The 13,584-nt window shown below is 42.2% G+C and overlaps 1 long non-coding RNA gene across 2 annotated transcripts in view; it reads left to right on the top strand.

Moving 5' to 3' along the window:
* LOC132686499 (uncharacterized) overlaps positions 1-13,584 on the top strand; it is a 72,345-nt gene that overhangs the window by 28,510 nt on the left and 30,251 nt on the right. For both annotated transcript variants that reach the window (XR_013553208.2, XR_013553207.2), the window contains 2 exons: positions 11,524-11,653; positions 12,072-13,071. This is a non-coding gene — a long non-coding RNA (uncharacterized LOC132686499). The remainder of the gene's footprint in view (positions 1-11,523; positions 11,654-12,071; positions 13,072-13,584) is intronic.

The following is a 13,584-nucleotide window of genomic DNA, read 5'->3' as shown; positions in this document are numbered from 1 at the left end:
ATCATTTGCAGGGGCGCCTGTGTGGCTCAGTCGGTTAAGCATCTGACTTCGGCTCAGGTCATGATCTCACGGTTTGTGACTTTGAGCCCCGCGTCGGGCTCTGTGCTGACAGCTCAGAGCCTGGAGCCTGCTTCGAATTCTGTGTATCCCTCTCTTTCTCTGGCCCTCCCCCGCTCACGCTCTGGCTCTCTCTGTCTCTCAAAAATAAATAAACGTTGGAAAAAAAATTTTTAAAAAAGAATCATTTGCTGCAATGGGATAAAAATATAGAAGGCATGCTTATAAAATATGTGGGTGACCCACTCGAGAGACAGATGAACCTGATATTATGTTGAATAAATGAGGAATCAAAACAATCATGATAGCCAAGCAGATTGGCTTGAAACCAACAAAGATTTTTGAAAATAGAAGATGGAGAAAATGTATTTTGATGGTATATTATTATGTAAAATATCTTTGGGATTTAGTTGACTATAAACTGCTTAAGAGCCTATTAATAGGGACTGGCTGTTTAATATATATGTATATATTTTAACTAAAAAAAGCAAAAGAGATAGATCAGTGTAGGTAATAGACTCATTATATTAGATGCCAGAAGGATCGCATTCTTGGGATTGTTTCCCTGTCAAGGTGTTCTGCTTGAGACGAACATTTACACACCAAAAGGACATAAACCCTAGCCTGTGTGGGAGTCTAGCTGTAGGTTAGGCCTTCGTCATATCTTGCCTGGATTATTCCAATTTTTTTTTAAGTTTATTTATTTATTTTGAGAGAGAGCAAGTAGGATAGGGGCAGAGAGGAAGGGGAGAGAGAGAATCCCAAGTAGGCTCTGTACTATCAGCACAGAGTCTGATTCAGGGTTTGAACTCATGAACTGTGAGATCATGACCTGAGCCTAAATCAAGAGTCAGATGCTTAACCGACTGAGCCACCCAGGTGTCCCTAGATTATTCCAGTCTTATTCCCATTTCCCTGTCTAAAGTTTTGCTTTCTTCAATCCATTAAAAAAAAAAAAAAAAGACTTCATTTTGTAGAACAGTTTTAGGTTCACAGCAAAACTGCACAGAAAATATAGAGTTCCCATATACTCCCTTCCCCCACACAAGTACACCCTCTCCCCCTATCGACATCCTCACTAGAGTGGCACATTTGTTACAAATGATGAAGCAATGCTGACACATTCTTTTCATACAAAGTTCGTAGTTTATGTTAGGGTTGCTCTTGGTGTTGTACATCCTAGGGATTTTGACAAATGGATAATGACAGTGTATCCACCATTATAGTATCATACAGAAAGTTTGTCATACTAAAAATCCTCTGTGCTTCATCTATTCATCTCTCCTTCCTCCCAAGTCCTGGCAACCACTGATCTTTTTACCGTCTCCATAAGTTTGCCTTTTCCAGAGCCTTCCATTTTTCACACTGTGGCCAGAGTGTGATCTGAGATGATAACCCTCACTGTCTTCAGTGACTTGGCTCTTCGTTGTTTTCAAGGTCGAGTATAAACACTATGTTGATCTGGCAGTGAACTAGGTGCTCAGGTTCTTTCCTTCCGTGAAGATTGTTCTGTGTGTGTATGTAGACTGATCAATAAATTGTGAAACGAACAGATAATAAGAGGAGTTCATGTAGCAGTAAGTGCCACAAAGATGATAAAACAGTAATGGGATAGAGAGAGTGTGCAACATGGGAGACATCTCTGAGGTGGCCAGAAATGGGCTGAAAGTGAATAATGGGGAGTTAGCCAGAAGAAGATCTTGGGGATGAGCCTTCTGGGCACAGGGAACAGCCAAGTGCAAAGGTTCTGGGGAGGTGTCAGTCTGGGCCAATATTCTGGAGAGTGATCTCTAAGAGGGATAGTTTGATGAGAATCTTGAATAGCATCTATGGACAAGGAAAAAGGGACCAGCATTTACTGAGGCTTTTATCTATGTAATTCATTTTAATTTTGAAGAGATTAGAAATTATCCCTTTTTACCAGATGAGAAGAAAAGAAGTTCCTAGAAGTTAAATAACTTGTCCAGGTTTTCCCAGCCAGCAGCGGTAGAAAGGAGTCTGAATTGTTATGTCTGATTTTAGATACACTTCCCACTTTAGGTAATTTTCTTGGTGAAAGAATTCAGGATGTTTATCTCTGCTGAAGAGCTTATCCATGAATGTCCTTTATTCATTTTTTATTTGCATAGTAGTTATCTCTTTCTATATGTGTGATATCTTTCTGCTTAAGAAAGTAAACTATAAGGAGTCATGAACCATTTCAATCTTACATTCCCCACTGTACTTAGTCATGTTTAAATATAAACCCATCAGGATTGAGTTTCAGTGATAAATAAAGGAGTTAATGTGCCTTTCAGCAGAACCTCCCTTATGATAAGGGCACAGTGTAGGAGTTGAGAGATAATGGCTCATTATATGTAATCCTAGAGTTTATTATATTCCAGTTTTCCTTGTTGATGATGCCAAGGAATGTAGCAGTATATGTCAAACAGAACAGAGCACTTACATTTGAAAAAAGAGATTTCCATTTTCCTTAGGGAAAATGACCCCACTTACATTTTTTAAATGAAAAAAAAAAACAAAAACAAAAACATAGGATATACTGAGATATGGTGGTTCAACTGTAAGATATACAGACATGGTGGTCTGTCAGTTTATCCCAATATAAAAGCACACAAAAAAGGATGTGCTAAAGACTACCCCACCTCATAAACTTCTGATATTGCGATCACCTTGGCAAGGGAAGAATTAAAAATCAAAGTTGGGGGGCGCCTGGGTGGCTCAGTCGGTTGAGCAACCGACTTCGGCTCAGGTCATGATCTCACGGTCCATGAGTTCAAGCCCCGCGTCGGGCTCTGTGCTGACAGCTCAGAGCCTGGAGCCTGTTCGGATTCTGTGTCTCCCTCTCTCTCTGCCCCTCCCCTGTTCATGTTCTGTCTCTCTCTGTCTTAAAAATAAATAAACGTTAAAAAAATAATAATTAAAAAAAAATAAAAAATAAAAAAATCAAAGTTGGAATCTCCAACATTTCCCTTTCCTCAAGAAAATCCTCTATGGAGCTCCCTCATTTGGTAACAATAATTAATATTACTGTTGAGATCTGTGGCTCAAAAATATACTTGGCGCTTGTATGAAAGCTCCAGGTTTCCATCTCTTTAAGTAAAGAATACAACATCTCTTTCTGGTGGGCAGGAATAATTTAGAATTGTTCTGTATTACGTTTCATTATGGATGATGAGTTTCTTCCTGAGCAGAAGTATCCTGGCTTCCTGTAGAAGTGTCAAGGTAGACTGGGCAGGGGAGGCCAGAAATTTTGACTGTGCATTGGGGAGGTGAGCTTTCTGCATTGAAAGTTTGGTGGCTAGCTTGCGGACTATGTTATGAGAACATATCATTAAAGGAGCCACAGTAAAAGTACTGTAGGAAAAAGAGCGGTAAAGATTTAAAAGGTAGCCGAGACAATAGGAAGACTACAAGGCAAAAGGGCAAGACAGGAAAAAGCTCAGGCAGCATGGAGGTGTAGACGGGACAGGGAGGATAAAACATGTAAGCCAAGTGCAAGAAGCCGAGTCAAGGGGGTCAAATAGCTATGGAAACTGGTTAGAATCCCCATCGGGATCCTGAAAACAAAGCCAAGAGCAATGGACAGGGGAGCTGGGAGAGAGGGAGGTGGGAGAGAGACTGAAGTCCTGTCAGCAGATAGGAAGTAATGGAAGCACAGGTCAGAGCGGCCTCCAGGATGGAATTGCAGAGCTGGCAACGGAGGATAAGAGCGCGGTGTGCGACCAATTTCAGATTTCTTGTCTCGGAACCTGTTTTGTTCTTGCAAGCAGATCTAGCAACAGAAGCAAACATTTCAATGTAACAATGTGGTTTCAAAGGGCAAGCCTCAAAAAACAAATGGAAGCTTGGCTGTATCAAAATAGGTCAGTTTAGCTCTAGCTTATGACCTACCTTGAATTTTTCTGTTTTTTTTTTCCCCCTTGCCTTTAGCAAGGCCTTTTGCATTTTGTCACATGGTGTATTGTGAGGCTGCAAAGTGCACTGGAGAGCAGACTTTTGATTTGAGTGCTGTAGCTTTTGTTACTTAAAGTAAAGTACCAAGGCATTATTAGTTAGTCAGATTGATAGATCGACTGAGTGTTCCAAGAATTGGGAGAGGGGGTGAGGTGGGAAGTGGTTCGCGCTTCGGAGCTGATTGCTCTCAAATAGTTATTTCTTTTCTAGAGGGTTTTTTCCCCCCTCTGTGGTAATAACCACAAAACATGCAATCTGTTGGTATCTCATTTCATTACATTGCAGATTTTAAGTGCTCCTGTACTCTCATCTATAAATCACTTATGCTTTTGTATGACATTTACTGTTTCAAATTCAACATAAGTTGCTGCCTGACAGCGTAATTGACAAGCCCACATTATCCTGGCAAATGACTGCAATAGATACTGGCGGGCCCGCTTTGCCATTCCCATGCCCGCGTGTTGCCAATCGCTCAGCTGCTTTGACAGGGAGGTTCCATAAACAACGGCAGCAATCACCATTGTTCATATCCAGAAACAAACTTAGGGAGATTCTCCTGTTTGTTCTCGCATAGGCCAAATGCCAATCTGGTGAAAGTAACTTGGCATCTTATTTAACAAGGGGAAAATGATTGTGTGGGACAGATGGGATTTTATTTCAGCAAGACTGGGTTTCATGCTGTTTCGTGGAGCTTTGGATGCATATATTTTGTCGTGTCCAGATGCACCTTCCCTCTTGTTTTTCCACCTTTCCTTACACATGGCGTCACACCCAGAGGTGTGCCTTCCCTTCCAGAGCTGGATTCTGCGTGGCCGTGATGGTTTGAGGGTCATTCATTGTACAGGAGGGGCTGGGGTGGAAGGGTAATAAATATTTTTTCTCCCAAAGAATGCAACCTTAGGTTTAGAGGATTTCCAAACATTCTCTTCTTTTCCGGCTATGGCAGGATAACAAAATGTTCTTTTAATAACCAGTGCTAGAGTTGCTCTTATGGAGATACTTGCTAAAAGAGAGAGAGAGATACTTGTTATGTCTGAGGATAATACCACCGAGACTACTTTAGAGGAGGAAGGGAAAATTTTAAGGTTTTGATCTGGAAAGTGTGTAACAACAAAATGGTGAACAATGAAATGGCTCTGCCAGAAGAAGTAAGAGCAACTTGAGGAAGAAGAGGAGGTCAGAGGTGAGCAGGAGGGAGGTCACAATATGATGGGCTCTTCTCAGGAAGGAGACCTGAGAGAAAAGTAGGTGGGAAAGCAGTCGAAATGCTCCAAGAATCGAATTTACTATTAGACTTTATTGGCAATGATGTGCTGGGGACTCTTCCCATTACTTGAAATTTATACTTAAAATCTGCTCCATATGCCACCTTCTGTTGGTGGCATTTGGGGGCGCGAACAGATCGGAGGTAATGTCCAACATGAGGTGATACAGTGTGCAAAAAGTGCTCCTGGTACTGTGTGGCAAGATGTTCCAAACATGGGATGAATTGAGACAATACAGAAAGTTTGAGCCGGATGTGACTGAGTGAGAAATAAGCATTTCCGTAGAGAGACGGTAGGGCCACGGGCTTTCCTGAAGCAGGAGAAACAGGTGTTCCAATTATTCCATTTGAACACATAGGCAAAGTTATCTTGGTTGACATCTCTGCTTTTCAACTTTACTCCTTGAGCCATTGTCATCTATTGTGGTTGAGTTCACATAACAACCCCAGTGCTATTTAATCTTTGTTATGGTTCAAACGCATGTGGGGGTAGAGGATACATGAGCACAGGGGTGGGGTTGCTGTTAGTAGGGAGGCCAGGTGAAGAGTAAATCTGGGTGTGCCTGGTAAACTGGGCTGGCAAAGTCTGTTTACCTGAAGGACTAAGCCGCCCCCCGGGGGGTCTGGCTTTCTCCTCATAAAAAAGACTTGGACAGGGGCTCCTGGGTGGCTCAGTCGGTTAAGCATTTGATTTCAGCTCAGGTCATAATCTCACGGCTCCTGGGTGTGAGCCGCGTGTTGGGCTCTGTGCTGACAGCTCAGAGCCTGGAGCCTCCTTCAGATTCTGTGTCTCCCTCTCTCTCTGCTCCTCCCCTGCTTATGCTCTCTTTCTCAAAAATAAATAAACATTAGAAAAAAAGAAAAAAGAAAAAAGAAAAGAGTGAGACAAAGTGAATCCAGCAACAGATCCTCAGAGCTGAGGCAAGAGGGGCATTTCAGTGTGTAGTCACATGCCCTGTTTCCCGGGAGCTCCTATCTAGTCTCCAGGAAGAGAGAGGCACTTATGAGTAAACACATACATTCTAAAAGGTATTAGGGATCGAGGCCAGCTGCTTGGGTAACTGGGAAAAGAATGTAGCATTCAAAGTCAGAGAAAGACATCCTACTGCCTTCACCTGAGAACCCCACACAGAGGCTCTGTGAGGCTTTCAGGGCATTTGTTTTCATGCACATAATGTTTTTGTATCCTTCTTCCTGTTTCTCCCTAACCAACCTGAGCACCTGTAAGATAGAGCTTAGAGCTTGCATAAAACTTTGCTAAATGCCAGAAGGCAAGGCATAACCTTTCCACACTGACCCTCGTGCTATAACAACAGTGAAGTTTTCTCTTTTCTCATCTATGTTCTTGGTAGTCCTACTGGTGGAACCTGGGCACGTGGCTGAAGAATTCAATGCTGTCTTTGAGAAACTTACTACCTATGCCTCCTGAAGTCCACAGGCCTCTCCCTTCTATAAGACCCAGACATCGTTATTTTCCTGCTGTACCCACATCTACCACTGGATCTGCACTGAACCTTCTTTTGTGGGTCCTGCCTGACAGCAGGCTTCCCCATTTTAAGCCCTTTGTGGCTTAAGTTGAAGCTATTTATTTACTGTGTCACTGGGCTTTCTGGGTTCTGCTCACCTATCATACCTCCAATGAGTCTTTCTTCTGGGTCGGGGCTCTGGACAATGGATTTTACTCTCCTACGGAGAGCACACTTCTGTTGTGTCTCCTACTCTCCGCCCCCCCCCCCCACCCCCCGCCTTTCCCATTCTCCCTCTAATGTCCTTTTTGTCTTGCTCTTGATCTTAACATGATTCTGGTAGATGAGTTCTATTTTAACCAAGAAGTATTTTGAGTCTTGGTTACCTATTCTGGACGGACTCCTTCTGTGTTTTGTCAAGCCTCATCTTGGAACTCTTAATAGAACTAAAATTAATGTTTAGTTCCCCAAAATCTTGATCTTCGTGTTCTTTTGCCTTCCAAAACAACTGGCCTGATGTTGCCATTCCTCCATGAGGAGGCTGCAGTAAAAAGCTGGACCCCAGAGAATCCCACCTGCTTTGCTCAAGGACAATAATCCATTTAAGCTCAATACATGTTTGTTGACAAAGTAATTAAAATCAAGCTATGGAAAAATAATTAATGGCATAAAAATACTCATTATATATTGTTAGATTAAAATAAAGTAGCTTACAAAGGTAGATGTAGAGTATATGCATAAATAGAAAACAAAGGTATACATATACAATACCAAGGTTTTAACAGTGGCTCTCTGATTAAGAGAATCATGATCAATTTTTATTTTCTTCTTTTGGCTAATATATTGTTTAGAGTTCCCATATTGAAGTATTATTTTTATTAAAGGAAGAAAGCTTTTATATAAGCAGTAACATCCAAACATGCCTAAAACCCCACATTTACATTGTATCACATCTTGCTTTATGTTTCCTTGCTTAACTCATGGTCACTTCTTGGAGAAGGGCAGTTCTTGTGATGTCAAAATTCAGGCATACCACGTTAAAGGGGCATTGGCCATTTCCCAAATGACTTGTGGGGTGACCTGAACCAGTAGGGTTGGGGAAGTGAGATAAGGGGTTGATGTGATTTTAGAGGGTCAGAATCTAATCTAGGGAGTAGGAAACTGACCTAAAAGGGAGAGACATTTGCAGAAACCACCAGACTTATTTTTTTCTAAGGAAATGGCACTTATTTTAAGCACCTAACCCACATTGATTAAGCGTGCACTGAGTACTAGGAACTATTCGGGTGTCTGGTCCCTCCCTGTTGTTCTGAAACTTACATTTCAGCGGAATAGACAGAATGTGCAAGTACATAGTAATAAGTGCTATGAAGAAAATAGAAGGGATCTCTGAGCTAGGAAGTCAGGAGGAAACTCAGTGAGTGACATTTGAGAAGTGACACAAATGATGTGAAAGAATAAGGCATGTGAAGATCTCAGAGAAGATTGTTTCAGGAAGGAACACTGCAAGTGCAAAGGTCCTGAGGCATGAATTAGTTTCACCTGTTAGAGGGAAAGCAGAAAGGCTGGTCCATTGAGCAGGTGGCAGAATGGTAGGAGGTTAGAGAGGGAAGTAGGCAGGGACTGGCTCAGGAAATGCCTGATAGGTCTTGCCGAGTAGTTTGCTTTTCCCCCCCCTAAATGTGATGGGTAGCAATGGGATGGCTTTATGCAAAGGAGTGATAAACCGACTTACATCTACAGAAAAAAGGTTAGTCTGACTGCTGTGATTACTATCCTATTTTCTAACTTGCCAAAACTTCCTAGACTTAGGGAAGGGAAGAGCCAAAGAAAGTCTCTATCATTCTGTGGAAACTCTACCTACCTGTACTCAGCTATGAGAAATTTAAATTTTTATCCACCCTGTCTAGGTGTTTTCTTACCCTGAGGTAAGGTGGTTCTACAAAGCTAGGCTCTGCCAGAGCAATTTCAGAAATGGAATCTCTCTCTCTCTCTTTTTTTATTAAAAAAATTTTTTTATTTTTGAGACAGAGAAAGAGCATGAACGGGGGAGGGTCAGAGAGAGGGTGACACAGAATCTGAAGCAGGCTGCAGGTCCTGAGCTGTCAGCACAGAGCCGGACACAGGGCTCGAACCCACGAACTGTGAGATCATGACCTGAGCCAAAGTCGGACGCTCAACCGACTGAGCCACCCAGGTGCCCCATCTCTTCCCCCCCGCCCCCCGAGTGGTATGTGACAGTCAGTGTGTAAAAGTACCTCTGAGGATGCTCTATGGATTTTTTCCCACTTGATCATAGTTTAAGACTCAGTATATAACAATATCATCGTAAGGGAAGAAAACAGATCTATTGGGAGGAAGTTATTATTGCAAAACTATACAACACTTGTGCCTGGGTGGTTCAGTTGGTTAAGCATCTGATTCCAGATTTCAGCTCAGGTCTTGATCTCAGGGTCATGATTTCAAGCCCGTTGAACCAGGCTCCACACAGGCTGTGAAGCCTACTTGAAAAGAAAAAAGAAAGAAAAGAAAAGAAAAGAAAAGAAAAGAAAAGAAAAGAAAAGAAGAAAAGAACTATACCACAGAGTTGGGTAATAAAACAGTCTCTATTTTCATAAAATCATTGGTGAGTTTCAGGCTTCTCAGAAAGAAAGTACACAGATTTGAGGGGAACTAGATTCTAGGAAGTATACTGTTATTATCTCTATTTTATTATTTTTTTTAAGTTTATTTATGTTGAGAGAGACAGAGATAGTGTGAGTGGGAGAGGGGCAGAGAGAGGGGCGGGGGATAGAGAATTCCTAGCAGGTTCTGAACTGTCAGCATGGAGCTCAACTCGGAGTTCAGACTCAGGAAACTGTGAGATCATGACCTGAGGCGATACCAAGAGTTGGACGCTCAACCCACCGAGCCACCCGGGCGCCCTTGCCTGAATTTTTCAATTTGTTTTCCTTATGAATAAGATCAAGTATTCATAATTGAGCTATTAGCATCTTATATTAGCTAGTTACCTTAATAAACTAGTCTTGTGGTGAGCCTGAGTAGCTCAGTTGGTTGGGCGTCTGACTGCAGCTCAGGTCATGATCTCACAGGGTTCAAGCCCCACGTCAGGCTCTGTGCTGACAGCTCAGAGCCTGGAGCCTGATTCAGATTCCATGTCTCCCTCTCTCTCTGCACCTCCCCCATTTGTGCTCTGTCTCTCAAGAATAAATTAACAAATTAAGAAAAATAAAAATAAAAAACTAGTCTTGTAATACCTTTACCCTGGTGTCTAATCCTTAGACATTAAGGAAAAAGGTTTAATATATATATGAATATTTATATATATAGAAAAGATGCTAGCTTAAGCAGGCTATGCTGCAATTTGGGGTTGCTCTTTTTGCATAAAGAATAAAATGAGTCTAGGGAATATTATTCCACTGCCCTTAGAGGTTTATTAAATACCAATTTAAAGATCTGTGACATCTTTAGGAAGTTAAATCTGGTTGTAAAACTTCCCACTCCCACTTTGCTGTGTGAGGTTTAGAACAAAAGCAATGACTCTTCTCATCCTTTATATATCAGGGTTTACTCGTCTAGATCAGGATGGGCAAATAGATTTCATTTCATGTTCCAGCCCTTATCCACAGGTTGTGGTTGCTGCAAATAATATATTGCAGAGGACTCTGTGTCTTTGTCCCTGATCCATGGGAGAGAGTACAGGGCTATGTGAATAACATCCCCCAGCGGCTGAGGAGTCAAGTGGGAGGTGTGGTGCTATGCATTTGCTAGCCCTGACTTAGATCTTACTGAAAATGTGTGTTCTCAGGTTGTGTGCAACTGTGAGTAGATTGTTATTAGGACCATTGCTTGCATTTTAGAAACTAGCCATGGCAATGTGGTGTAGTCCGAGAAACATTGCAGTGACAAATTGAAAACCTTTATTCCAATGTTGAACTAAAGCAGTGATTATAGGCATTCTTTGTCCTGATTTAAAATTTTTTTTTTTTTTTTTTTTTTTTTTTTTTTTTTTACATCTGCTGTGGGCTTTTTAAGGTGCTGTGGTAGGCAGAATAATGTCCAATCCTGCCCTCTTCCCCTCCTTCCTCCAAGATGTCTACATCCTAATTCCTGGAACCTGTGAATATGTTAGGTTACATGGGAAGGGAAATTAAGTTTGATAGTCAGATGACCTTGAGATGAGGAAATTATCCTGGATTATCTGGATAGGCTCACTAAAATCACAGGATCCTTGTAAGAAGAAGAGGGAGGCAGAGGAGACAACAAGAAAGAAGGCAGCATAAGAAAGACTCCTAGGCTATGTTGCTGGATTTGAAAATGGAGGAAGGGGCCAGGAGCAAGGAATGTGGGTGGCCTCAAAAAGCTGAAAAAGGCAAGGAAAGAAAGTCTCCCCTAGAGCATCCAGAAGGAACAGATCTGCTGACATCTTGAATCTAACCCAGTGAGACCCATAGCAGACTTCCAACTGTAAGGTAATAAATTTCTGTTGTTCATGCCACTAGATTTGTGGTAATTTGTTACAGTAGCAAAAGGAAATGGACACAGGCACCCTTTTACAGATTAAGGAAGCTACTTTCAAGTCTTAGTTCATTAATTTAAAAACTGGGTTGGTAGTGACTTTTGTCAGGTGTATTTTATTCTTCATGTGTTTTGTGCCTTCTAATCGAATGTGAAAGGCAGACCCTGGTGCTATCAGCTAGGTCTTTGTGTTTCCTTGGGCTGCTCAAGAATTCCCAGCTTGACCTTGGTGTTCTTTGGGTCTGTTGCAAAATTTCACAGAATATCAAAATTAGACAGAGTCAGTCTGTGACCATGATGGATCAAGGCAAGAACGAGCCCACCCACAACGATGTCTGAATAAAAAACATGAACATGGTCCATACCACAAGAAAAGTCACGTCCTGGCTGAGTGAGTGACCACAGCTTTTGCTTTTCCCTCTCTCTTTCTTTTCTTCTTCTCTCTCTTTTTAATACCAGTTGCATCATTAGCCTCAGTATAGTCTTTCCTCATACTAGATAAAATTTAAGGTATCCATTCTTAGAAATACCCCTGCTTACTGACCCCATCCAATCTAAAACAAAGCACGGCTTCCGTAAATTCTCCTCAAAATCACCTAATATAAACCTAAATCCTGTTAGTTGTTTCTAATATCTTCTTACTGAGATGCCCATCAATTTCCCATTGGTTGTTTTATTTATTGCTGCAATGAGTAATAAACCCAATCTGTCCAATTAGATGTGTGTTCCTGGTAGTCTTTAGCTGGAGGGCATTGACAAAGGTTAGGTTTTGTATTTCATAGGTATACTGTCGTTGTTTTAAAAATTAGGAGGAAGAGTTATGATGGCAGAGAAGTAGGGGGACCAGGATTTCCCTCAACCCACAACACGGCAGTATTGAGGTCAGAACACCTGAACACCCACAAAGTCAGTCTGCAGAGTGACAGAAAAATGTCCACAGGTGGAGGGAGACAGCTTGGAGGGACTGAGGTGCGTGTATGCAAATTGGGGGAGACCAAACAGTGTGGGCACGGAGGGGAGGGAACCCCTTCTGCCAGAGACAAAAGGGAGAGAAAGAGAAGCTGTGGATTGCAGTATTGTTACTACAAGAGAAAAACCTCTCCGGACCCTGGACAGGGGAATGAGAAGTACAGAGTGTGCCAGTTTCTACTTTGTGAACGGCCTTAGGAGCTGAAGGCTGGAGTTCTCAAAAGTGCGGGACTTTCTCCTGATCGAGGCCTCTGACCTGACCCCTGGCCTGGGGAGGTGGGGAGCCAGCCCTGGGGCATAGTAGCCATCTCAGGGGTGCACTGTGAGCAAACGGTCTCCTGCCTTCAGTACTGTGGGAAGAGGGTATGTTGCCCCCAACAAGGACGAAAGAGCCTGCAGGCCGCACCAGCCAATGGGCAGGGCAGAGTGGCACTACCCCGGAACCTGGTCCATGTGGTGTGGGATCCTTTAAGACATCAGGTTCTCAATCCTCACTGAGGGCCCAGGAGGCGCAGGGGACGGTGCCGCAGGACAAGCCACCTGCCGGTGCCACTCTGTGAGGGCTGCCTCGAGAGTGTGGTGTGAGACGCGTGGTCCGGGGAGGAGAGATTGGGGTGTGGCCGTCTTTCTCCCCATCACCAACAGGGTGTGGCTTCAGGGAAGGGACAGCGGCGCCCAGAGGAGGTGGGACCCGCTTACACCATCCCTGCCTCTCCGTGCCTGGTAACTGCTTATCTCCTGGATTGGGACTGACACTGATCTAACGGGACAGCTTCTCTTCCAGACGTGTGCAGCCACTGGTCCCAGGCACCAACAGATGACTGTCCACAGGTTTAGTATGTTAGTCTCTTTTTACTAATTTTATTATTATTATTATTATTATTATTATTATTTTCGCTTTTCTTTCCTTCTCCCTTCTTTTTCTTTCTACCCTCCTCTTTTTTTCCCTTCCCTTTGGAATGAGGCTCATAGTTTTTGATTTGATTTGATTTTTAGTCAATTATAAATATATATAATATATATTTATATAAATTTATATAATTTATATATATTTTATATATATTTACATCTTTCTTTCTTTCTTTCTTTCTTTCTTTCTTTCTTTCTTTCTTTCTTTCTCTGCTCTGGTTGTTTGTTTAATCAGGCATTTTTACTCTATTCTTTTGATACCTTTTCTGTATCCCCTTCTTTATTTTCCTCTCTCTCTCTCTGGATTAAGCCCTTATACTTTCTTTGATTCTCTGCCTGGTCTTTTTTTTTTTTTTTTTTTTCACCTCTTTCATTTTCTTCTTTGTATGAGATAAGGCCCCCCCTCCTTTTCCTTTTTTCCAGGGTTACTTTAATGAACAAATC

The sequence above is a fragment of the Panthera onca genome, chromosome F1, assembly GCF_046562875.1.
Source record: "Panthera onca isolate mPanOnc1 chromosome F1, mPanOnc1 haplotype 2, whole genome shotgun sequence".
Classification (NCBI taxonomy): Eukaryota; Metazoa; Chordata; class Mammalia; order Carnivora; family Felidae; genus Panthera; species Panthera onca.
Note: the sequence above shows the minus strand (reverse complement) of the source record. Positions and strands in the feature narration are given on the sequence as shown.